Raw genomic sequence first — 26596 nt, 5'->3', positions numbered from 1 at the left:
TAGAAAGAAGGACTCAACAAGTATCCGAGGAAGCCATCCAACCCAACTCGATCAAATTAAACTTTGGCGTTCAGCAGGGACCTGTTTTTGGGTCCAGATTTCATTGTATGTTTTCTTAGCCTATCGGATACACTTGGGCAAAGATTGACCGAATTCGTTGTTACATTACGGACAGTGCTTGCAAAACTCTAACATCGAGATTGGAATACGGCAACTCCCTTATATATGGCGTGAAATCTAGTAGCTTGAACAAGCTTCAAAGAGTTCAGAATGCTACCGCCAAATTGATATTAGGGCGCAGAAAATATAACCTAATAGCACTTGGTTTAATTGACCTACACTGGTTACCTGTTGAATTCCGATGTCAATACAAACTGATCTTATGCTTTGTTATAGCACTGCATCATGTGCATGGTATAGCTCCAGCATATCTTCAAAAGCTTCTGAGTCTATACCGCCCATCAAGATCACTACGCTCCCAGAAATCTGTGACACTTGAAACGCCAAGAGTGAAAACGAAATCGCACGGTGATCGTAGGTTCGACAAGGCAGCTGCTACTTTATGGAACAATCTTCCCAGTGAACTGTGAGTTTTAAACTATAAGTATCCTAATATTACACATTCGTCAAACTCAACTGCAATAAATTTAAAGACGGTATCTAATGCTTGAATGCACAAAAACATTGCGTTTTCATGAAATTATAAAAAATATATTGTATCATTTTCATGAGTTAGGAGAATCCTCTCCTTAAAATACGCTCTTTCGGGCGAAACATATTTTTACAATATATCTGAACAGCTTTTAATTGTAAGCATAAATATCATACATATACACAATTCAGCACAGATCAACTGCAATGCATATATTATTTTAGATGACTTCTAATGCTTTAATGCACAAAAACATTGCGTTCTCATAAAATTTTGAGATGTTTAGAATGGCCGAAACCGTTAACAACAATATGTTTGATCAATAAAATGTTGGTTTTGTATCGATTCGTTCGAGCTCATGATTCTTGGAGATGACATACATGTAATGATAAAAAAAAAATATTTATTTGATCCGGAAACTTCTCTTAGAAGATCCCATATCTGTGCATTAGTTTTTGTAGGTTGTTTCATAACAAAACAATAGGCGTTAACTTTCAAGTATATCTTGTACTAGAAGTTATGAATTGATTTGTTGACGGATGCTGAAAGATATTAGGTTGATGAATAAATAATTGTCCGGGCATGTAATGGTGAATGTGTTAGAATTTATGAAAATTCTATTGCTAAATTTCTTTGTTGGAATGAATTATCACAAGCCGTAGAGATAATTAGATTTTCTTGTTATTTACATTATCCCGATATGTGTGTGTAATGAGGAATTCAAACTTTCATCTGTTATGAGTAAGTAATTATTGATTATTGGCTTCGAAACAATTTGTAAATTTTGAAATGAAAGTAGCAAGAATGCATACACTATGTATAGAAGTTCAATATTGCCGATGAAAGTATTTTAACTTGATTGCATACTAGCTCTATCAGTAAATACAATAATTTTTGTCAAAATAAGTATCGGAAATCGAAGGCATTATATGAATATCCTGTATTTTTTGAAGGACTTGGGCGAAATCTTTCCTCAAAATAGACTCTTTTGGGCGAAACAAAGATGAGCATGAAAATTTCAACAACCCTTGTATTGAAATGTAAGTATCCGTCTTTTACACTACAGCAGAAATCAACTGCATAACACTTTATTAAGGAATTATTATGTGTTCATGACAGTTTGAGATGTTCTGGATCGCCAACATATATGTATAAAAAAGTTTTGCACTGTATGTGATAACATCATTATATAATGGTAAGTTTATAGGAAAACGAAAAAGCTGTTTTTACATTGGCAAATATGAGTTACTTTGATAGAGTAATTGCTAAGAGTTAGGGACAATTCTTGCACTATTTATTTTCTTTTTTTTATTAAAGCCCTGGATTTGTAATGAAAACACTTTTTTTATAAAAGTTATCCGACATTCCTAATTTATAGTTCAAGATAGCATCTGACGGGTAGTAAATAAGTCATTGTTTAGTGCTTTTGAAAATAGAATATTATATTCTCACTATACCTTTTCTTTAGAGAAACTGATTTAAAGAAAAAACATGGACGTACTCTATATGTGCAGAATCGCGATGTTCTTGTTCACAAAAAGTATTTTGTCAATACATATTTATCTTACTTTTCAACCGTTGAAGAGTTAATCATTGTCTCTTTCTACTGAAGGTTATTCTTAGCTAGATATTAAACGAAAACTCATGTTTTTAGTTTTATATCATAATTAGTGTATTTTTCATTTTAAATATTCTTCAATACAATAGCATCATGAAAGTATCCTGTATTTTTTCTCAGGACTTGGGCGAAACAAATACTCAAGCTGAGTTCTTTGGGGCGAAACATAGTTTCGTAAGGTTAATTGCATACATGCATTTACTTTAAATCATATCATAGGGAGAATCATCGTTCGTTACCATATTTTTAAGGTAAAAAAATCATTTTACAGCGGGCAGCTCTATCAGTGTATACAAAATTTCTCTCAAAACAGGTATCGGATAGCGAAGGCATGATATGAATATCCTGTATTTTTTCTCCGGACTTGGGCGAAACAAATATTCAAGCTGTGCACTTTTGGGCGAAACATAGTTTCGAAGGTTAATTGCATACATGTATTTACTTTAAATTTTAATCATATCATCTTTCGTTACCGTATTATTAAGGTAACAAAATCATTTTACAACGGGCAGCTCTATCGTTGTAAACGATAATTTCTCTCAAAACAAGTATGGCAAAGCCAAGGCATGATATGAATATCCAGCATTTTTTCCGGACTTGGGCGAAACAAATACTCAAACTGTGCACTTTTGGGCGAAACATAGTTTCGAAGGGTAATTGCATACATGTATTTACTTTAAATTTTAATCTTATCATCGTTCGTTACCGTATTATTAAGGTAACAAAATCATTTTACAACGGGCAGCTCTATCGTTGTAAACGATAATTTCTCTCAAAACAAGTATGGCAAAGCCAAGGCATGATATGAATATCCAGCATTTTTTAAGGACTTGGGCGAAATCGTTCCTCAAAATAGACTCTTTTGGGCGAAACAAAGATAAGCATTAAAATTTCAACAACCCTTGTGTTAAAACGTAAGTATCCGTCCTTTGCACTACAGCAGAAATCAACTACAAAGCCCTTTATTCTGATGTGTTATTGAACAGAAAATAGGCATATTCATGACAGTTTGAGATGTTCTGAATCGCCAACATATATGTATAAAATGTTTTGCACTGGATGTAATAATATCATTATATAATGGTAAGTTTATAAGAAAACGAAAAAGATGTTTTCTTCATGGGCAAATATGAGTTTATTTGAAAGTGTTATTACTAAGAGATAGGGACAGTTCTTTGACTTTTTATTTTCTTTGTTTTCTACTAAAGCCAACGATTCGTTATGAAAGAGTATACAAGGGAACCAAGGTAATAGCGGTAATCAAAAGAATTTAATCCAGGGACAAAGACCAGACATGGAAAACAGACATACACAACAAAGAACATAAAGAAACTAAAATCATACATACAAAGTAACAAAAGTAAATGAGGAACTCGGACTCCACTAAAAACTGGGAGCATGGACCAGGTGCACCGGTAGAGTAGCTTTTCTAGAAACACCCGCCGAGTTGCTCATAAAAAGTCAAGTCCGGGGTAGACGGACGAGGAAAAGAAGCCTATGACCCGTCAAATAAATTAGTTCTCCTGGTGCTGATGGATACATCATAACGATTCACGAGTTCATGATGACGACCACAAAACTTCTGTAGTGATAACTTCAATCTTGTAGCAACATAACCCTGTTCCAGAAGCCTATTTGTTAGAGTTCTAGCGCGAAACAAAAAGTCTGCGTAGTTTCGGCAAGCTCTGGCATAACGTATGAATTGAGATTTGAACACTCCATACACAGGAGCTGAAGGGATGTTGCCACAGATGAAAGGAAAGTTGACAATTCTGAACGAAATGTCATCACGTTTGTCGTAAAGTTTGGTCAATAGTTTTCCTTTATCATCGATTTCTATGTGTAGGTCAAGATATGAGGCTGACTTCACAGTGTCTGTAGTATCCTTTATCTCAAGTTCTTTTGGGTAGATGCGATGTATCAAATCCCCGAAATTAGGATTGTTTAAAGATAATACGTCATCTATATAGCGGAAACTGAGATTGAAGGATCTAGCCAAACGATATTCTTTCTTTCTGATCAGATCAGCTATACAGACAGCCTCATAAGAGTGACGGAATAGGTCAGCAAGAAAAGGAGCACAATTTGTTCCCATTGGAATGCCGACTGTTTGTTGAAAAACACGTCCACCACACTGGACAAATATGTTGTCGATTAAACATTCCAGCATTTTGTAAACATCTTCCTCTGTATACATTATTTTATAAAAGTTATCCGACATTCCTTATTTGTATTTCAAGATAGAATATGACGGGTAGTAAAGAAATTATTGTTTAGTGCTTTTGAAAAAAAAATGTTGCATTCACACTATACCTTTTTGGGAGAAACTGATATAAAACATGTACTTGCTCTAAATGTGCAGAATCAAGGTGTTGTTATCAACAAAAAGTACTTTGTCACTGCATATTTATCTTACCTTTCAGTCATTTCGGGTTAATCATTGTTTCTTTTTACTGTATGTCATTCTTAGCTAGATATTAAACATACACTCATCTTGTTAACACAGTGCTAAACCTTATACCGGAATGATTATGAATTTCGCTTTCAATAAATTCTGGAATAGAATGGCATTATACAGATATCGAATTTTTTTTCAGGATTTTGGCGGAAGAAATCCTCAAATTATACTTTTTTGAGTTGAATTATGGTTTCATAAGGTTGAGTAACTGCTAGTATAAAACATCGTAAGTATCAGATTAATACACATTCAGTGAGCTCTTCTGTAATCAATTGAAATACGGTTTCTACTGTTTAAATGCATAGAAAGAGTAATCAACTGAACCAGGATTCCAGCGGAAATCAAAAGAATGTTATCGATTACAATTAAAACTATGAGCATTGACCAGGTGTACTGGTAGGGTGGGCATTCTCTGCTTTTCTAGAAACACCAACTTGGTTGCTCATAAAAAGTCAAGTCCGAGGTCGACGAAAAAAAAGAAAAAATAGACGTTCAACAAATAGGTTATTATGGTGCAGATAACACAGTAACTATCCACGAGTACCTGATGACGACCATGTACTTTGTTGTGATGACTTCAATCTGGAAGCATCAGTAACCATGTTCCAAAAGTCTAACTGTAAGAATTATAGAGTGATACAAAAAGTCTGTGTAGGAACGGCAAGCTCTGACTTATGATTTGTGAACTTTATACGCAAATACTGAAGAAATGTTGCAAAGAAAGTTTGAAATTGAAAAGAAAGTTGACAATACGGAAAGAAAAGTCATCGCGTTTGTCGTATTCTTTGTCAATAGTTTCCTTTACCATCGATTTGTACGTGTAAGTCAAGATATAAGGCCGAATCAACAGTGTCGGTAGTATTCTTTATCTCAAGTTCTTATGGGAAGATGCGATGTATAAACTAGGACTGTTTAATGACAATAAATCACCTTTTTAACGGAAACAAGAGCATCTGATAAAACTATGTTATGTTCTTCGTCGGTCAACTATTATCTTTCCTTTTTGACTAGTTTGAGAAAATCTTTTGTCGTCCCTTTTATGGTCATTGAACTGTTGGAAATATTAGATACTAATAGCACGTCACATGTGACTGTTTGATGCACAGTGTGTAAGTTTGTTTACCATGTATATTGATGATTAATTGTGTGTGGTTATAGGTGGTCTGATCCCATCAAATATTTAGAGGGAACTTCTGATAAGTTATCAACTGCTAATCTCACTGTTAATCTCGAAGTTTGAAAATCAACACTTGACTACTTAATGCATACTATAGGTCAAGGATTAATCAAGGGAACCAAGGTTATAGCGGTAATCAAAATAATGTAATGCAGGGACAAAGACCCGACATGGAAAACAGACATACACAAAAAAGAACATAAAGTAACTAAAATCATACATACAAAGTAAAGTAACAAAAGCAAATGAGCAACTCGGACTCCACTAAAAACTGGGAGCATGGACCAGGTGCACCGGTAGGGTAAGCGTCCTCTGCTTTTCTAGAAACACCTGCCTACTTGCTCATAAAAAGTCAAGTCCGGGGTAGACAAACGAGGAAAGGAAAACTATGACCCGTTGAATAAATCAGTTTTCATGGTGCAGATGTCAAGAACATGTCTAACCCTTATTGCTAAAGTTGAAGCAATTGTTCAGTTCGTTACTCCAACGCAAATAATGAGGTATATGGTCATGTTTGATTTCTATAGAAATTTGTTTTCTAATTTTGCTACTGCCGTTGAACATTTAACACAACTTCTTAGTCTTAGTGAGAATCCCATCTTTCGGTCGAATGGCAAATGCCAGATAACTGTTGAAAATATAAAATCACTGTTGACTAGTTTTCCGGTCTTAATATCTCCAGATTAAGAAAATGTTTTCATACTTTTTGTAGACGCAAGCGACGTTTATGTTGGAGCTGTCCTGTGCAAGGAGAGGCCAGATCTTGTAAACCAACCAATTCCATATTTTAGGTAGAAATTAATATTGAAAAAGAATGTTTTACAATTTTATAAGCTTTATAGCATTTTGATTTGTATTTAGGGGGTGTTAGAATGCTATATATGCTTATTACATTCAAGGTGAATATGTTTTAGCTACTATTATACTTGTTTGATTATTATTGCTAAATACAAAAATAGTAATATTGTAAATATATTATTTTAATAAATGATTTTTTCTAGACTTTATAACCAAACAAGTACTTTTTTCGCGACTCTTTAATGATGCATTACAATGATGTAAATTGGTCCAGAACTTTCGTAGTATTTTTAGAACATTTTTGACTTTGTACTTAAATGCTGGATTTCTTACACTCAAATTAATTTAATCGACTCCTCAGTGTTTTTTTTTTTTTTTTTTTTTTTTTTTTTTTTTGGGGGGGGGGTGGTATTTTATAAAAGTGCTTTAATTCTTTAAATACTAGACTTATATACATACATTTGTACCTTGAATTAAGTGTTGAATAGTACATTGGACTCGATGGATATTAACATTTTCAATGCAATTTTTAATCATGGAATTTGTAACGTTTTATTTAAATGATTGAAATCGTAATTTTTCGCTTGTTGACTGAACTTTTTGACATTTACTAAAAATTTAACTATGTGGTATTCCATTGATATAATCAGAAATCAATGGGTTAGAATTTAACATTTAACACCCTGCCTGTAAAAAACATCACATAAAAACAAACTTGCTGAAGTATTTGATGACATTTCACTTGTCATTCTAATCACAACATGTTTACACTATAATTTAAGGAATGAATAACTGGTCTCTGTAAATACAACCTTAATGTAATTACTGATGACAGATGACTGAACGCTCCCCAACAGACCATATTTTGATTAGATACTTGAAATTATTTTTTTGCACATAGCAAAGCTCATCTGCACTATAAGTGTTATAATTTTGAATGAGACCCACCTTTGAAATTGTTAAACATGCATGTGTGCCAGATTTTGTTAAGATAGCTGCTTGCCTTAATGTTGATGTTGTTTTTATAAAACAGCAACATTATACTGGCTGTTCTTTATAGCTGGAAGTCGTGAGAATAGAGATTTAATATATGCTATAAAAATATATTATTGGGCCAAGTACAAGTGAATGAAGCTCCCTAAACCTAAAAGACCGTTTGCATTTTTAGGGTGTTTTGTGAGGTTAACTTTCTTTCAAAGTTTAACTTATATCCGTTCCCTATAAAAGACGACCACACTGATAGTATTGGTATTGCACATTTTGTCAGTGCATTCGATCTGCTAAAAAGCTATGTACAAGTGCCATTGACAAAGACAGCTTGTGAGATATCAGACGGCTTGTTTTAGTATAAAATCATGCAATTTAATATAACAAAACGCACCACTAACATTAAGAGAATTATTAATGATGTTTTGAAGGATCTTAATACATGTATCTTTGTATAAGGTAGTACAAGCATACGAACTGTGCTACGATCAATCGAACCATCCGTGTTACTTTTTATTAACCCAACATCAGGGACAAAACAGAGGTGATATTAAGCTTGTTTATATTTACATTTTCAATATATCATATCTGCCTTGATTTTGATTTTACTTTAACTATAAAAATAAATGTTTTGTTTCAATGTGAAAGTGGTTGTTAGACGAAACGGTTCAAATCATTGACATCAAACAATATTGTAAAACTTTTGAACAATATGCGATATTTCGTATACTTCTCACCAGATTACTAAATTACATTTCGCACACGGAAATTATACCATTTTTCATGAATCGTACAGTCAACCTTACATGTTAAGTTGACTCTTAAATGCATAAATTTTTAAATATAGGCAAAAATATATATTAACAATAATCAGTCCTGCCTTTCTTTATTTTATGACTGTCATGACTTTTTATTGTCTGATAATTTCAATCCTGCCTTTTATTTTAAATTTGATCGTAGCAACATCCTGCAATGAATATTAAATTGTAGTTTTCTTGAGTGTACAATACAAAGTTTTGTACAAGACCCTGCGTAACCCGCTTGTTGTTAACACACATAGTATTTGTTTTCACATTTTGAAACACCATTTGCATATACATGTCGTTATGCCTGTTTTGTTTAAATCTTCGTCCGACCAAGATTGCAAGTATACTTGCAAATTATGATGTCCTTGTTGAATTATAAAACTTACACTGCAATCGGCCCTCGTGTGCGTTTCAAGAGTCAATAACAGTTAACCTTTTTACGAAATGATTTTTTCTGTAACTTGTGTATTAGACCAAATATTGAACTGATTTTCATGTCTAAGCAATAGATAAGAAGTTTTGATTAACAGTCTCAAGTAAAGCAAGCAATTGAATGAATGACAAATTTTGAACTCAAATGTATTGGTAGTAACGAGATAGTAAAATTCTACCTACAACTATGAATTACGACACACCAGTCAACTATTATTTAGGGTTGTAGTAAATCAAACACATACGTTCATTGTTGAACTGAAATGCAAAGCTTAAATGTTGATTGACAGCCATTTCCTTCCAAAAATAAAAATAACGAGGCTTGCAATGATATGAAATCACTCATCATTCATATCAAGGTCAAATTGTAAACTAGTAAAACACCTAGTACGTTACAAAAGAGGGTATCTGGTAATAAGCACTATGGGGAGTGAAGTATATTTTGCCTTGCACTGTGATATTAATGTTACAAGTTTCAATTCAGACCAATATTAGATTAAACTTGTTCAGAATTCAAAAGAATTTCTACAAAAGAGCGTTTCATATAACTGAATAAAATGTATGTTTTAGTTATCATTTTATTGATTTAGTTAATATTTATAATATTTTTATTGACCCCTTATGGGATAAATAAAGAAACAAATACAATATAAAAAGAAACACTATATCATATTAAGCTATTGAAACATAGAAATGAAATAAAAAATGATTAAATACGTATGCACTTAACCAATTTGGACCTCATTTTCACACTTCTAAAGACTGCTTCATTAAATCTACAACAATGGGTAATTCACCCATATCTTAATTTAGAATAAGAATAGGTTTATCAAAAGAGTCAAGTTGGCGAAAATCTGGGAATTTATCTGACGAAACTTTTTTTTTAATTTGCCCTTAACCCCTCATTTATTTTGTAATTGAAAACTCATTTAAAACTTTGCATATTTGTCAACTTCTCTTTTAACGGTGTATATTTTTATATCTACCATGTTCCAGTTCCAAGTTATGATCACTAACGCGGAACACTGTTAGCATCTTTATACTATTAAATGTTTACTTTTAAATAATCTGACATTGGCGTATTTTGTTAGCAACATACCTTTGTTCAAGAGGCATAATTGTATGAAGTCTAAAGTGGTGCCCGAATGATGGAATGGTGTACCCTAGGCATGCCACATGCTGGAGTCGTCAGGCAATAATACGGAAAACCTGGCCACAAACCATAGTGGTGCAACGTGTTTGAAAAAATGCCTTGTTCCTCGCATGTTAAAGAACCCTTCTATGGTATTCTATCGGAGTAGGAACTATTGCGCTCCGCCACAGGAGGATGAATTGCCCAACCCTACCCTCCTCTCCCTATTTCCAGAGGCTATCAAACTTTGCCGACTCTATCATCCTTGTGTCCCGTCCCATTCTTCATTTCATGTTCATCGCCTGGATATACCTAAAATGTCGCTGCTCAGTAGTTAGACTCCAACATTAAATCTATCAATCAATCAATTAATCTTAAGATAGCTATACTTCATGAAGTACCGTTTACCTATCATACATGCTCTTCACACTCGATTTGTACCGTGCTCTTACCATGAAAGTGCGCTTTTTACCCAAAACATCACAGCTGTTGTAAACCGTACAATTAACATGACCATAATAACGTGCATTCTTATGACATATGTTGTAAACCTTTTTCTTTACAATGAAATACATATACCACATGAAAAAAAAAAAACAACATAATGCCACTGAAAACAAACATGCTTTTTTGATCAGAGGCGGTTTGTATCCGCAACATCCAATGCTACTTGAAAAAAAATTGCCTATCCAAAACATACATTTTCATCATAACTGCTACAGATAGTACTTCTGAAATGTTCATAGTACTTTCCTGCCCAAGTAATATTCGTTCATCGCATCTTATTGGAAACCTACTATAAACATGGCCATTTCGCGTGAAATAGCACTTCCTACCCAAAATTATAAATGGTAATTGGTAATGACGGTATATGGCAACATTATGTGCAAAAACGTTTTCCTACCAAATAAATGAATGCTCATCACATCTGATTGAATGTACTCTGAATTTGGCCAATCTACTTACGAACGTCGCTTTTCTACCTAAATTATACATGCTCACCATATTTGATACTTTAAATATGACCTTCCTACATCAGATCCGATTCAAACGCTACTCTTAAAATGGTCACTCTATTTGGAAAGCAATTCCATACCCTTAATGTGCATGATTATCGCATATGGTACTGTTAACATGGCCTTACGTTTAAAATAACAATTTCATACGCATAATTATTCATGCTCATGAAATTTTATTCGAATATTACTTTGAACATGTTAATTTCACTTAAACAAAAACTATCCTACCCAAAACATATATGCTCATCAAGTTTGATGCAGACTATACTCTTGATGTAGCGACACTAATTGACAGAGCAACTTTCTACCCCCTAATGTACATGCTTATCACATCTGTCGCGTATTGTACTCTTTACACGTCCTTATTATATAGCATGTTTACACAAACAATCACCTGATTTTAACCGTACTTTTAGCATGATCATACTACTTGAAGCAGCACTTTCCTACAAAAAGCATCCATGCTTATTACATCTGATTCAAAACCTACTCTTAACATGGCCAAACAACTTTAAATAGCACGTTCCTTGGTGAGATAAAGTTTTTGTACACATGATAATTGCATCAGATTAAAACTTTAATCTAAATATTGCAATAGCACTTTCAAACTCAAAACATGCATAATTATTAAATCTGACGTAAAGTGAACTATATTCCTGACATGATCACACTCTTTGAAACAGCACTTTCTAACTCAGAATCATTCATGTTTATCAAACTGATTTGAACTCTTCTCTTATCATAGCTTTACCGTAAACTAGCACTTTTCAACCCAAAACATAAGGCTCATACCGTATTATTAACATAACAATAGCACGTTCCTACTCAAACATCCATCCTGATTTCATCTTATGTGGGTTGTACTTTAAATATGGCCATACTACTTGACAGAGCTCTTTCTTACCAAAATCATAATATCACATCACATCTGATGATGACCGATCGCTCAACACATCCATACTACTGAAAACACATTTCTTTCCATATCATCACATCATATTCTAATCGCATTCTTAGCATAGTCATTCTCCTTCAAATATTAATTCAATCCAATTCAACATGTTTATTATATACTCTATACATAGCTATACTACTTGGAGTAGTACTTCCCTACCCAAATTATTCATGCTCGTAAAATCTAATTCGAACATCCACTTAACACGACCTAACAATTCAAAAAAGAAAGTTATAACCCTGTTTAAAGCTGTTTATTCGATCCGATCTGATTCAACATGACCATGTCACTTGAAATAAACTCTTATTGATAACATTGTCATACTATGTGAAATAGCACTTTCCCACCGAAAACATCACATCTGATGTGGACAGTACACATCATATGGCCAAATCACTTAAGATAGCACTTAACTACCAAACACATATGTGATTCTCTCATCAGATGTCGACTTCTCTCTCAATATAGCCAAAGAACTTGAAATAGCACATTCCTACTCCAAAATATTCATAGTCATTACATTTTCTCCGACTCCTACTGCTGACATGGGCAATGTAGCTAAAAATAGTACTCTCCTACTGAATTCATACATATTCATACATGTTCTTATATCTGATTTGTATCGTCCTCTTGATATAGCCAACCATACCTAATGTACTCTAAACCTTGAGTGGCAACGTAAGAACGGGTTTTCATACGAAAAGTGTACTTGTTGATTCCATCTTTTTCGTATGTGCTCAAAATATATCGGTACTATTTGAACTAGCGCTTTCCTACCCAAAAAATTTACACTCACCACATCAAATTTGTACCATATTTTTAGCATAGCCATAATACCTATCATAGCATTTTCCTACTCAAAATATACATGTTCATCTTATTTGACGCGGACTGTACTATAACTATTGCCATACTACTTCAAAGTGCAATTCCCAACCAAAATCATACATATCCATCATATGTTATTCAAACCCTACTATTAATATAGCCATACCACTTGAAAAAGCACTCTCCTACCAAAATCAAACATGCTCAATACATCTGATTGTACTGTACACTTAACATGACCATACTACTTGAAATGGCAAGTACGAAGTCATCACATATAATACGGAGTGATGGCATAAATTGGCTTACTACTGAGACTAGTAATTTCTACTAAAAAGAAACTATCTGATGTGAATTGAACTCTTCATATGGACATACTACTTGCAGTATCACTTTCCAAATCAAACATATACCCTCTTCACATCTGAAATAGACTGTACTCTGAACATAGCCATACTACTTGAAACAGCATTTTCATCACAAAATTTTACATGCCCATCACAAAAGACGCCAGCAGCACTCCTGAAACATTGAGCCAAACTACTTCAAACAGCACTTTCCAACATAAATATATATGTTCATTATATTTGAACTATTTGTACCTAAATCATACATGCTCATCATATCTATTTCGAACCCTATTGATAACATTGTCATACTATGTGAAATAGCACTTTCCCACCGAAAACATCACATCTGATGTGGACAGTACACATCATATGGCCAAATCACTTGAGATAGCACTTAACTACCAAACACATATGTGATTCTCGCATCAGTTGCCGACTTCTCTCTCAATATAGCCAACGAACTTGGAATAGCACTTTCCTACCCCAAAATATTCATAGTCATTACATTTTCTCCGACCCCTACTGCTGACATGGGCATGTAGCTAAAAATAGTACTTTCCTACTAAATTCATACATATTCATACATGTTCTTATATCTGATTTGTATCGTCCTCTTGATATAGCCAACCATACCTAATGTACTCTAAACCTTGAGTGGCAACGTAAGAACGGGTTTTCATACAAAAAGTGTACTTGTTGATTCCATCTTTTTCGTATGTGCTCAAAATATATCGGTACTATTTGAACTAGCGCTTTCCTACCCAAAACATTTACATTCATCTCATCACATTTGTGCCGTATTTTTAGCATAGCCATAATACCTATCATAGCATTTTCCTACTCAAAATATACATGTTCATTTTATTTGACGCGTACTGTACTATAACTATTGCCATACTACTTCAAAGTGCAATTCCTAACCAAAATCATACATATCCATCATATGTTATTCAAACCCTAATATTAATATAGCCATATTACTTGAAAAAGCACTCTCCTACCAAAATCAAACATGCTCATTACATCTGATTGTACTGTACACTTAACATGACCATACTACTTGAAATGGCAAGTACGAAGTCATCACATATAATACGGAGTGATGGCATAAATTGGCTTACTACTGAGACTAGTAATTTCTACTAAAAAGAAACTATCTGATGTGAATTGAACTCTTCATATGGACATACTACTTGCAGTATCACTTTCCAAATCAAACATATACCCTCTTCACATCTGAAATAGACTGTACTCTGAACATAGCCATACTACTTGAAACAGCATTTTCATCACAAAATTGTACATGCCCATCACAAAGGACGCCAGCAGCACTCCTAATATATATAGCCAAACTTCTTCAAACAGCACTTTCCAACATAAATATATATGCTCATTATATTTGATACATTTGTACCTAAATCATACATGCTCATCACATCTATTTCGAACCCTATTGATAACATTGTCATACTATGTGAAATAGCACTTTCCCACCGAAAAAAATTACATCTGATGTGGACAGTACACATCATATGACCAAATCACTTGAGATAGCACTTAACTACCAAACACATATGTGATTCTCGCATCAGTTGCCGACTTCTCTCTCAATATAGCCAACGAACTTGGAATAGCACTTTCCTACCCCAAAATATTCATAGTCATTACATTTTCTCCGACTTCTACTGCTGACATGGGCATGTAGCTAAAAATAGTACTTTCCTACTAAATTCATACATATTCATACATGTTCTTATATCTGATTTGTATCGTCCTCTTGATATAGCCAACCATACCTAATGTACTCTAAACCTTGAGTGGCAACGTAAGAACGGGTTTTCATACAAAAAGTGTACTTGTTGATTCCATCTTTTTCGTATGTGCTCAAAATATATCGGTACTATTTGAACTAGCGCTTTCCTACCCAAAACATTTACACTCATCTCATCACATTTGTACCGTATTTTTAGCATAGCCATAATACCTATCATAGCATTTTCCTACTCAAAATATACATGTTCATTTTATTTGACGCGGACTGTACTATAACTATTGCCATACTACTTCAAAGTGCAATTCCTAACCAAAATCATACATATCCATCATATGTTATTCAAACCCTAATATTAATATAGCCATATTACTTGAAAAAGCACTCTCCTACCAAAATCAAACATGCTCATTACATCTGATTGTACTGTACACTTAACATGACCATACTACTTGAAATGGCAAGTACGAAGTCATCACATATAATACGGAGTGATGGCATAAATTGGCTTACTACTGAGACTAGTAATTTCTACTAAAAAGAAACTATCTGATGTGAATTGAACTCTTCATATGGACATACTACTTGCAGTATCACTTTCCAAATCAAACATATACCCTCTTCACATCTGAAATAGACTGTACTCTGAACATAGCCATACTACTTGAAACAGCATTTTCATCACAAAATTTTACATGCCCATCACAAAAGACGCCAGCAGCACTCCTGAAACATTGAGCCAAACTACTTCAAACAGCACTTTCCAACATAAATATATATGTTCATTATATTTGAACTATTTGTACCTAAATCATACATGCTCATCATATCTATTTCGAACCCTATTGATAACATTGTCATACTATGTGAAATAGCACTTTCCCACCGAAAACATCACATCTGATGTGGACAGTACACATCATATGGCCAAATCACTTGAGATAGCACTTAACTACCAAACACATATGTGATTCTCGCATCAGTTGCCGACTTCTCTCTCAATATAGCCAACGAACTTGGAATAGCACTTTCCTACCCCAAAATATTCATAGTCATTACATTTTCTCCGACCCCTACTGCTGACATGGGCATGTAGCTAAAAATAGTACTTTCCTACTAAATTCATACATATTCATACATGTTCTTATATCTGATTTGTATCGTCCTCTTGATATAGCCAACCATACCTAATGTACTCTAAACCTTGAGTGGCAACGTAAGAACGGGTTTTCATACAAAAAGTGTACTTGTTGATTCCATCTTTTTCGTATGTGCTCAAAATATATCGGTACTATTTGAACTAGCGCTTTCCTACCCAAAACATTTACATTCATCTCATCACATTTGTGCCGTATTTTTAGCATAGCCATAATACCTATCATAGCATTTTCCTACTCAAAATATACATGTTCATTTTATTTGACGCGTACTGTACTATAACTATTGCCATACTACTTCAAAGTGCAATTCCTAACCAAAATCATACATATCCATCATATGTTATTCAAACCCTAATATTAATATAGCCATATTACTTGAAAAAGCACTCTCCTACCAAAATCAAACATGCTCATTACATCTGATTGTACTGTACACTTAACATGACCATACTACTTGAAATGGCAAGTACGAAGTCATCACATATAATACGGAGTGATGGCATAAATTGGCTTACTACTGAGACTAGTAATTTCTACTAAAAAGAAACTATCTGATGTGAATTGAACTCTTCATATGGACATACTACTTGCAGTATCACTTTCCAAATCAAACATATACCCTCTTCACATCTGAAATAGACTGTACTCTGAACATAGCCATACTACTTGAAACAGCATTTTCATCACAAAATTGTACATGCCCATCACAAAGGACGCCAGCAGCACTCCTAATATATATAGCCAAACTTCTTCAAACAGCACTTTCCAACATAAATATATATGCTCATTATATTTGATACATTTGTACCTAAATCATACATGCTCATCACATCTATTTCGAACCCTATTGATAACATTGTCATACTATGTGAAATAGCACTTTCCCACCGAAAAAAATTACATCTGATGTGGACAGTACACATCATATGACCAAATCACTTGAGATAGCACTTAACTACCAAACACATATGTGATTCTCGCATCAGTTGCCGACTTCTCTCTCAATATAGCCAACGAACTTGGAATAGCACTTTCCTACCCCAAAATATTCATAGTCATTACATTTTCTCCGACTTCTACTGCTGACATGGGCATGTAGCTAAAAATAGTACTTTCCTACTAAATTCATACATATTCATACATGTTCTTATATCTGATTTGTATCGTCCTCTTGATATAGCCAACCATACCTAATGTACTCTAAACCTTGAGTGGCAACGTAAGAACGGGTTTTCATACAAAAAGTGTACTTGTTGATTCCATCTTTTTCGTATGTGCTCAAAATATATCGGTACTATTTGAACTAGCGCTTTCCTACCCAAAACATTTACACTCATCTCATCACATTTGTACCGTATTTTTAGCATAGCCATAATACCTATCATAGCATTTTCCTACTCAAAATATACATGTTCATTTTATTTGACGCGGACTGTACTATAACTATTGCCATACTACTTCAAAGTGCAATTCCTAACCAAAATCATACATATCCATCATATGTTATTCAAACCCTAATATTAATATAGCCATATTACTTGAAAAAGCACTCTCCTACCAAAATCAAACATGCTCATTACATCTGATTGTACTGTACACTTAACATGACCATACTACTTGAAATGGCAAGTACGAAGTCATCACATATAATACGGAGTGATGGCATAAATTGGCTTACTACTGAGACTAGTAATTTCTACTAAAAAGAAACTATCTGATGTAAATTGTACTCTTCATATGGACATACTACTTGCAGTATCACTTTCCAAATCAAACATATACCCTCTTCACATCTGAAATAGACTGTACTCTGAACATAGCCATACTACTTGAAACAGCCTTTTCATCACACAATTGTACATGCCCATCACAAAAGACGCCAGCAGCACTCCTGATACATATAGCCAAACTACTTCAAACAGCACTTTCCAACATAAATATATATGTTCATTATATTTGAACTATTTGTACCTAAATCATACATGCTCATCATATCTATTTCGAACCCTATTGATAACATTGTCATACTATGTGAAATAGCACTTTCCCACCGAAAAAATCACATCTGATGTGGACAGTACACATCATATGGCCAAATCACTTGAGATAGCACTTAACTACCAAACACATATGTGATTATCGCATCAGTTGCCGACTTCTCTCTCAATATAGCCAACGAACTTGGAATAGCACATTCCTATCCCAAAATATTCATAGTCATTACATTTTCTCCGACTCCTACTGCTGACATGGACATGTAGCTAAAAATAGTACTTTCCTACTAAATTCATACATATTCATACATGTTCTTATATCTGATTTGTATCGTCCTCTTGATATAGCCAACCATACCTAATGTACTCTAAACCTTGAGTGGCAACGTAAGAACGGGTTTTCATACAAAAAGTGTACTTGTTGATTCCATCTTTTTCGTATGTGCTCAAAATATATCGGTACTATTTGAACTAGCGCTTTCCTACCCAAAACATTTACACTCATCTCATCACATTTGTGCCGTATTTTTAGCATAGCCATAATACCTATCATAGCATTTTCCTACTCAAAATATACATGTTCATTTTATTTGACGCGTACTGTACTATAACTATTGCCATACTACTTCAAAGTGAAATTCCTAGCCAAAATCATACATATCCATCATATGTTATTCAAACCCTAATATTAATATAGCCATACCACTTGAAAAAGCACTTTCCTACCAAAATCAAACATGCTCATTACATCTGATTGTACTGTACACTTAACATGACCATACTACTTGAAATGGCAAGTACGAAGTCATCACATATAATACGGAGTGATGGCATAAATTGGCTTACTACTGAGACTAGTAATTTCTACTAAAAAGAAACTATCTGATGTAAATTGTACTCTTCATATGGACATACTACTTGCAGTATCACTTTCCAAATCAAACATATACCCTCTTCACATCTGAAATAGACTGTACTCTGAACATAGCCATACTACTTGAAACAGCCTTTTCATCACACAATTGTACATGCCCATCACAAAAGACGCCAGCAGCACTCCTGATACATATAGCCAAACTACTTCAAACAGCACTTTCCAACATAAATATATATGTTCATTATATTTGAACTATTTGTACCTAAATCATACATGCTCATCATATCTATTTCGAACCCTATTGATAACATTGTCATACTATGTGAAATAGCACTTTCCCACCGAAAAAATCACATCTGATGTGGACAGTACACATCATATGGCCAAATCACTTGAGATAGCACTTAACTACCAAACACATATGTGATTCTCGCATCAGTTGCCGACTTCTCTCTCAATATAGCCAAAGAACTTGGAATAGCACTTTCCTATCCCCAAAATATTCATAGTCATTACATTTTCTCCGACTCCTACTGCTGACATGGGCATGTAGCTAAAAATAGTACTTTCCTACTAAATTCATACATATTCATACATGTTCTTATGTCTGATTTGTATCGTCCTCTTGATATAGCCAACCATACCTAATGTACTCTAAACACTGAGTGACAACGTAAGAACGGGTTTTCATACAAAAAGTGTACTTGTTGATTCCATCTTTTTCGTATGTGCTCAAAATATATCGGTACTATATGAACTAGCGCTTTCCTACCCAAAACATTTACACTCATCTCATCACATTTGTACCGTATTTTTAGCATAGCCATAATACCTATCATAGCATTTTCCTACTCAAAATATACATGTTCATTTTATTTGACGCGGACTGTACTATAACTATTGCCATACTACTTCAAAGTGCAATTCCTAACCAAAATCATACATATCCATCATATGTTATTCAAACCCTACTATTAATATAGCCATTCCACTTGAAATAGCACTTTCCTACCAAAATCAAACATGCTCATTACATCTGATTGTACCATACTCTTAACATGACCATACTACATGAAATGGTAAATACGAAGTCATCACATATAATACGGAATGTTGGCATAAATTGGCTTACTACTGAGACTAGTAATTTCTACTAAAAGAAACTATCTGAGGTGAATTGTACTCTTCATATGGCCGTACTACTTGCAGTATCACTTTCCAAATCAAACATATACCCTCTTCACATCTGAAATAGACTGTATTCTGAACATAGCCATACTACTTGAAACAGCATTTTCATCACAAAATTGTACATGCCCATCACAAAAGACGCCAGCAGCACTCCTAATATATATGGCCAAACTTCTTCAAACAGCACTTTCCAACATAAATATATATGCCCATTATATTTGATACATTTGTACCTAAATCATACATGCTCATCACATCTATTTCGAACACTATTGATAACATTGTCATACTATGTGAAATAGCACTTTCCCACCGAAAACATCACATCTAATGTGTACAGTTTCCTTTACCTAGCTGGGGAGGGGACATTTTGTATACTGGTACATCCATAGATAGTATTCATGACATAATATTTTACAGTGAACAATATTTAATTCTTTTTTTTTCTCTAGGGCGTTTTACTCTCTCTGAGGTGTGTTGACTACTCAAATATTGTGTTATTGTATTAATTTGAAATGTACATTATGCTTATGTACTTAATCTTTTTCAATGTAGAAAACTGGGATAGGGAATGGTGTGATGTGTAATACAAATGTTGAGGTATAGAACTTTGCAAGAGATCTTAAATGGATATAATTGTGGCCTTTCAATCTATCAATTCAAACATTAATTGATACTCATCTCACTTTGTTTTAAACTTATAAAAAGAGATTTGATATAAACATCCATATGTTACCAAAAAGATAAAAATGGACCAACAGTGTTGCTTCTTATTGACTTTAAGATCACATTATGATTTACTTTAATGATAATAGCTGTAAGGCTAATCATATTTGCATAATTAAGACGTCCTGATTATATTGCTAGCTGCCTTGAGAACGTCGAACGATTTCTGTTAAAGCGCTTTTAAGTGGCTTTTTGACCAATTAAATTTTATTTGTTAAATCATTTTATACAGTACCTTATGATGGACAATTAATTTTGATTCACCTTTACCTAGAATGATAGGAAAGTTTTGATATAATCATAATAAAAGCAAGGAAATATCCGATATTTACGAGTGCATTTATGCACTCTTGATTTGTTGATTGTTCACAATAATAATTCTAAATGTTGGAAATAGACTATAAATATGGGCTTGATTATTTTGGTTTTGCAACTGGCACACCTCGTGAGCTTACGAGACTTTATTGATGTTATTTTTATAAACTATAATGTAGAAAATGGATTTAGAATGTTATGAATCTGAATTAGATAACCCTGTATGCACCAACTTTAAATCCTTTGAATTTCAAAGGGTTCAGTACAATGTCAACGAAATATCGCATCTGTCGGAAGAAAAGTGTTGACAACTTTGTTTGCCACAGAGGGCAGGTATCGTCCAAAATAAAACTATTTTCAAATTATTCAAACAGACATTAAACCGTACGTACGTAATTGACAATCGAATGGATAATTGAAGTATGTGAAGAAGAAGAATCAACGGATAATGTAGCATTGCTAGCAGTGAATTATATTGATAGGTACATGTCATTGATAGATATTGATCGGACACAACTGCAACTTTTGGGGGCTGTTGGATTACTTGTTGCATAAAAACTAGGGAAAACAGATCCAATAAAACCACAAAAACTTATTTCATGTGCAGGAAATTATTTCACCCTGAAAGACATGTATGCAATGGAATCATCAGTTTTGAGAACACTGAACTGGGGATTGTTATCCGTTACACCTACTGATTTTCTGATCATTTTTTGAATTTAATGACAATTGCAGTTAATTTGCGAGACAAGACATGCTCAAAAATTCATTTACGTATGCAATTTACTGAAATGGGATTTATTATGCACAAACCATCAGTGATAGCCGCAGCAAGTGTTGCAGAAGCAATTAATGGGCTTAAGACAAAATTCTATTCCGTTGACGAATTGTTGTAGACTTTACGTGACGTAGGGGGTATAGATGGTGATTGCTTGTAATTATGCCAGGAGCAAATTAAACGTATATTATCAATTAATTTACAAGAATAACATTCGACTTGCCATCAAAATTCTATGAAAAGCTCTAATTTCCTGAGCTACACTTAGAAATCGATGGTAAAGGAAAATTATTGACCAAACTTTACGACAAATGTGATTACTTTTCATTCAGAATTGTCAACTTTCCTTTCATCTGTGGCAACATCCCTTCGGCTCCTGCGTATGGAGTGTTCATATCACAACTCATACGCTATGCCAGGGCTTGCCGAAACTACGCAGACTTTTTGTATCGCGCTAGAAGTCTAACAAATAGGCTTCTGGAACAGGGTTATATTGCTACAAGATTGAAGTCATCACTACAGAAGTTTTGTGGTCGTCATCATGAACTCGTGGATTGTTATGATGTATCCATCAGCACCATGAAAACTGATTTATTCAACGGGTCATGGTTTGCCTTTCCTCGTTTGTCTACCCCGGACTTGACTTTTTATGAGCAACTCGGCGGGTGTTTCTAGAAAAGCAGAGGCCGCTTACCCTATCGGTGCACCTGGTCCATGCTCCCATGTCTCCTATTCGTCGGAATATCCCAAAACTTGAGTTTTATCACATTAATTCTCTAAAATCTTGGTTTAGGAGAAAAAAATCTGCACATCCGGTCCTTAGACGTTGCCAATATCGCGTTTACATGGTTGATTGTATGGCAAAAATAATGACCGGTAAAAACATTTAGTTTGTATTTTTTTTCTCCAAAATGCATGTCTCCCTCCTAACAAGTTGGGGAGTAATTGTAGGTATTAGGCATTTCAATAAAAAAAGGAGGCGTCATTAATATATAATTAATGTACAGAAAAGAAGACATTTGAAATATTTAGTGTATCTCAATTTAACCATTTAATTGATGATACAAACTTGAATGAAAATAATGTGCGTCAGTTAAAACAAAATCTCCTATATAACTGAGTTAGTCGAAGTTTGGGTTTTCAAATACTTGATACATAAAGTAGAAAATACATAATTCTAAATATTTGCTTTCAATCGTGTGACTCGAATATCCACCTTAATTGATAAAAACAAATCTATTCATGGATAGAATACACAAGGATGTGGTTCATATTTTGTAAATGTCCTTAGATTTTTTTGAACAAGCGTACAAACAAGACGGGGTTTAGATTGTTAAGCGCCTTTTATCTATCTGACCCATGTAAATAAATATGCCATAAAACGACTATGAAGAACAAAACTATTTCAGAGTTGTAGGCGTAACTATTTAATTCTATAATGAAGTGACATGTCACCACATGGATAAAATCTCATAGACATGAAAGATTGCGGTCTGCATTATATCACGCCTTGTGAATAGAGGTAAAATGTTTTTAAACAAATGTTTGTTCACAATTATTGAATGACGTCGTCTTGTCATTAATTGCATCGTAAATCCAATGAGATAAAATTTGTTTTTGCTGTCTTACTACATTAGTTATATCGATAAAATGCCCTCTATATCTAGCGAAAAATGCCATATTTCAAAGTGACTTTTTAAGATGAACATTTACGCATTTCAGACTGAAATATGTCATAACTGTATGGTCGTCAAAAATAGATTCACAATAGAAAGAATAAATTGTTTCGTACGAGTATGTAAAATCGAAGGATGTATGAGTTACAAATCACCTTATTTTCGATAAAAAAAATATGTCAATAAGGATTGATAATAATTGATTAAAACTTAATATATGAATAATATTTCAGTCAAATTATTACTGCCATTACATGAGTTCGGACATTTAATTAAATGAATTACATATTTTTTGCAATTGTAATTAATCGAATTACAATTTAAATTTAACGTCATCAACGCCAAGTATAAGTAAAAAAAATCTCCTGTACATTGAACCAAACATAAAGACCTTTTAACAATGTACTACATCGCACAAAAAATGATTGATTACTTGTACAATTAAAGCACTATCTGTGTATTACAATTCTAACATCGTTGCTGAATTAATTAATCAATTCAATCACTATTGAATGTAATCATTTTTCGAAACGGTCACTGAGGTGCTTTATTCAGCCTAAATTTATATTTTCGTCTTATTTTGAAAATCATTTGTAAATAGAAACACTTACTCAGCACGAAAATCACTGTCTGTTTTTTTTTAAATCAAATTTCATGTAAGTAAATTTTTGAAAGAGAATTTAGAAAAACGAAATCAGATCAAAATTTTCAAAAAGTTCATCTTGGGGGCCGATGCCTAAATGACCCATTTTAGGTTAGAATTTGATTTTGAAAAATATAAATTTTTTCAACAAAAATCCCTGTCTTGTGTTGTTGAATACAAATTATGAAATTTATATTATATATTTGTCTTCCATAAACAGAATTCTTTTTGTTTGCAGAGTCGAGGAAAATGACACTGTCTATTTGGAACATTTGTTGAAAAAAAAGAATTGAAAATGAAGAAACTGAAGCAACTGGGATAGCTATCTACTTCATTTTATGCTAAAAAAAAACAGGTAAATTGAAGTACAATGTTGAATAGATGGGACAAATGGCTAATAGAAACTTATATTTATATCCTAAAAATAAAAGAAAAAATACTTATTGTTTTATATAAAGGCCTGATTTAAAATATACTGTTAAATTATGTTTCTAGCACATTTCCAGGAAAGGTTTCCCTAAAATCCTGAGCGAAATCTAGAGAATATTTGCATAATGGCGTTGCTTTCTAATATTCACTAAAACATAAGTTCTTGTATACCCTAATAGGGCTGCTTTTTTCTATATAGCATTTCTTCTTATCAAACAATCAATAATGTACTTTAGCGAATAAAGATAAAAAAAAATAATGTACTTTAGCATCGTCAGATCATAATTCGAATTTCACATTACATACAAATGTCAGTTAATGTAAACAGGGATATTATAAATGTCTCTACGAAGCGTGATATCTTTTTCACGACACATTCTACATTACATGTCCTGACAATTATGTATTCACAAAACTCAGATTCGTCAAAATGAATATCAATCCATTTTTTTCTGGTACAATTTAAAACCATTAAAATACATACACGCAATTTTAAATATTCTGATTTTGTCCCCAATGCACAGGTTTGAGAGATATGGGTTTCATATATATATATATATATGTATATCGTCAAAGATCATTTGTGAATAAGTGTGACACTGTTTGTTTCATATTTTATTTTATGTTAGGATGCACGATGATCATAGGATTTGTTTGTGTGCCGTCCTCTCAATGACTGGAAAATGTCCTTCCCGATCTTTAATATAATGGATTAAACGACAAAGATAGTTGTATCGTATAGACAGATAATGATAGAAATTCTCCATTTACATTATTCCACAAGACAGCAGAAAGATGGCACACATTGCACCAGTTGCGTTGTGAACAACACACGGATTTTGCCTAGGTATAAACGAAAGTTTTCTGTTCAATGATCATATTGATTATTTGAGATGTACATTTGGTTTTGTTTGTTACCAATTTAATTCTGATCACAAAGAATACTTCAGTTTTGGAAAAAACAATAATGAACTCTGCAGATTAAAGTATTCAGAAGACATTTTTTCTAAGAATAATAATCAACAAAGTAAAAAGATTTTTTTTCATAATGTTGTAAAGAAATCATTGAACATTTTGAACATAATGTAAGTTACCTCTTACCTAGATAGCTGGGAAGGGAAATGCTTCGATATGATTATAATATTGACATTGAAATATTCAACATCCTAATCTTAATAGCGGGATGCATTTATTAATTAATACCTAATTGTGGGTTCAAAATAGTTTTTTTATAAGCCATCAAGAAGGCTTTGTTTGTTAACTTACTTCATATTGTTTTATTAGAGACATTACTGTTCAATGATATTGAAGTTTGCTTTAAATAATAAGGGTTAGTTGGTTTATTGAACAAAGGTTAAAGTGTATACCTTTTTTCACTAAACCTACATAGCCATTTTTTAATTAAGGTATGCATTGCTTTTAAGTATAACTTCTTTTCTGACGGTGGAATCATAGCTAAAATATAGTCAAGCACTGACTCTTCCGACATGAAATAGCATGAAATGCCTACTATAGCAAAAAATCGTCTAATTTGCGACACACATTATTCTTAATACAATCGAACATATATTGGAATGAAGGAAGGCTCAAATTATTGGCATATACAATATTTTCCTCCCGTCGAAACAGCATTTTAGTAAACTTAGATTTGGACCACAATTCTTCAAATATCTTGCAGGTGGATGATAATTCAATTTAACTGTCTTCAGAGAGGTGTTTTCTTGTATACTCCATTGATGAAGTGCTGTATTCTCTAGTCCAAAATCAATATATTCGTTGATGCCGAAATCCTGTACACCTTATACATGTACACAATGGCTGAGA

At 33.4% G+C, this 26596-nt stretch overlaps 1 long non-coding RNA gene across 2 annotated transcripts in view; it reads left to right on the top strand.

The window, feature by feature from the left end:
• LOC148598354 (uncharacterized) overlaps positions 1-26596 on the top strand; it is an 86042-nt gene that overhangs the window by 5318 nt on the left and 54128 nt on the right. The window contains exons 4-9 of one of the 2 annotated variants that reach the window (XR_015918536.1): positions 397-1393; positions 3098-3517; positions 4868-4954; positions 6618-6696; positions 24582-24698; positions 25402-25619. This is a non-coding gene — a long non-coding RNA (uncharacterized LOC148598354). Of the gene's footprint in view, positions 1-396; positions 1394-1605; positions 1692-3097; positions 3518-4867; positions 4955-6617; positions 6697-24581; positions 24699-25401; positions 25620-26596 lie in introns of those variants that run through there. The other variant, XR_015918537.1, reaches the window with a different exon arrangement.

This window comes from Perna viridis, chromosome 14 (genome assembly GCF_037379345.1).
Source record: "Perna viridis isolate PV_CMFRI_1.1 ecotype Kerala chromosome 14, ASM3737934v1, whole genome shotgun sequence".
NCBI lineage: Eukaryota > Metazoa > Mollusca > Bivalvia > Mytilida > Mytilidae > Perna > Perna viridis.
This window is presented reverse-complemented; position numbering and strand designations above follow the sequence as displayed.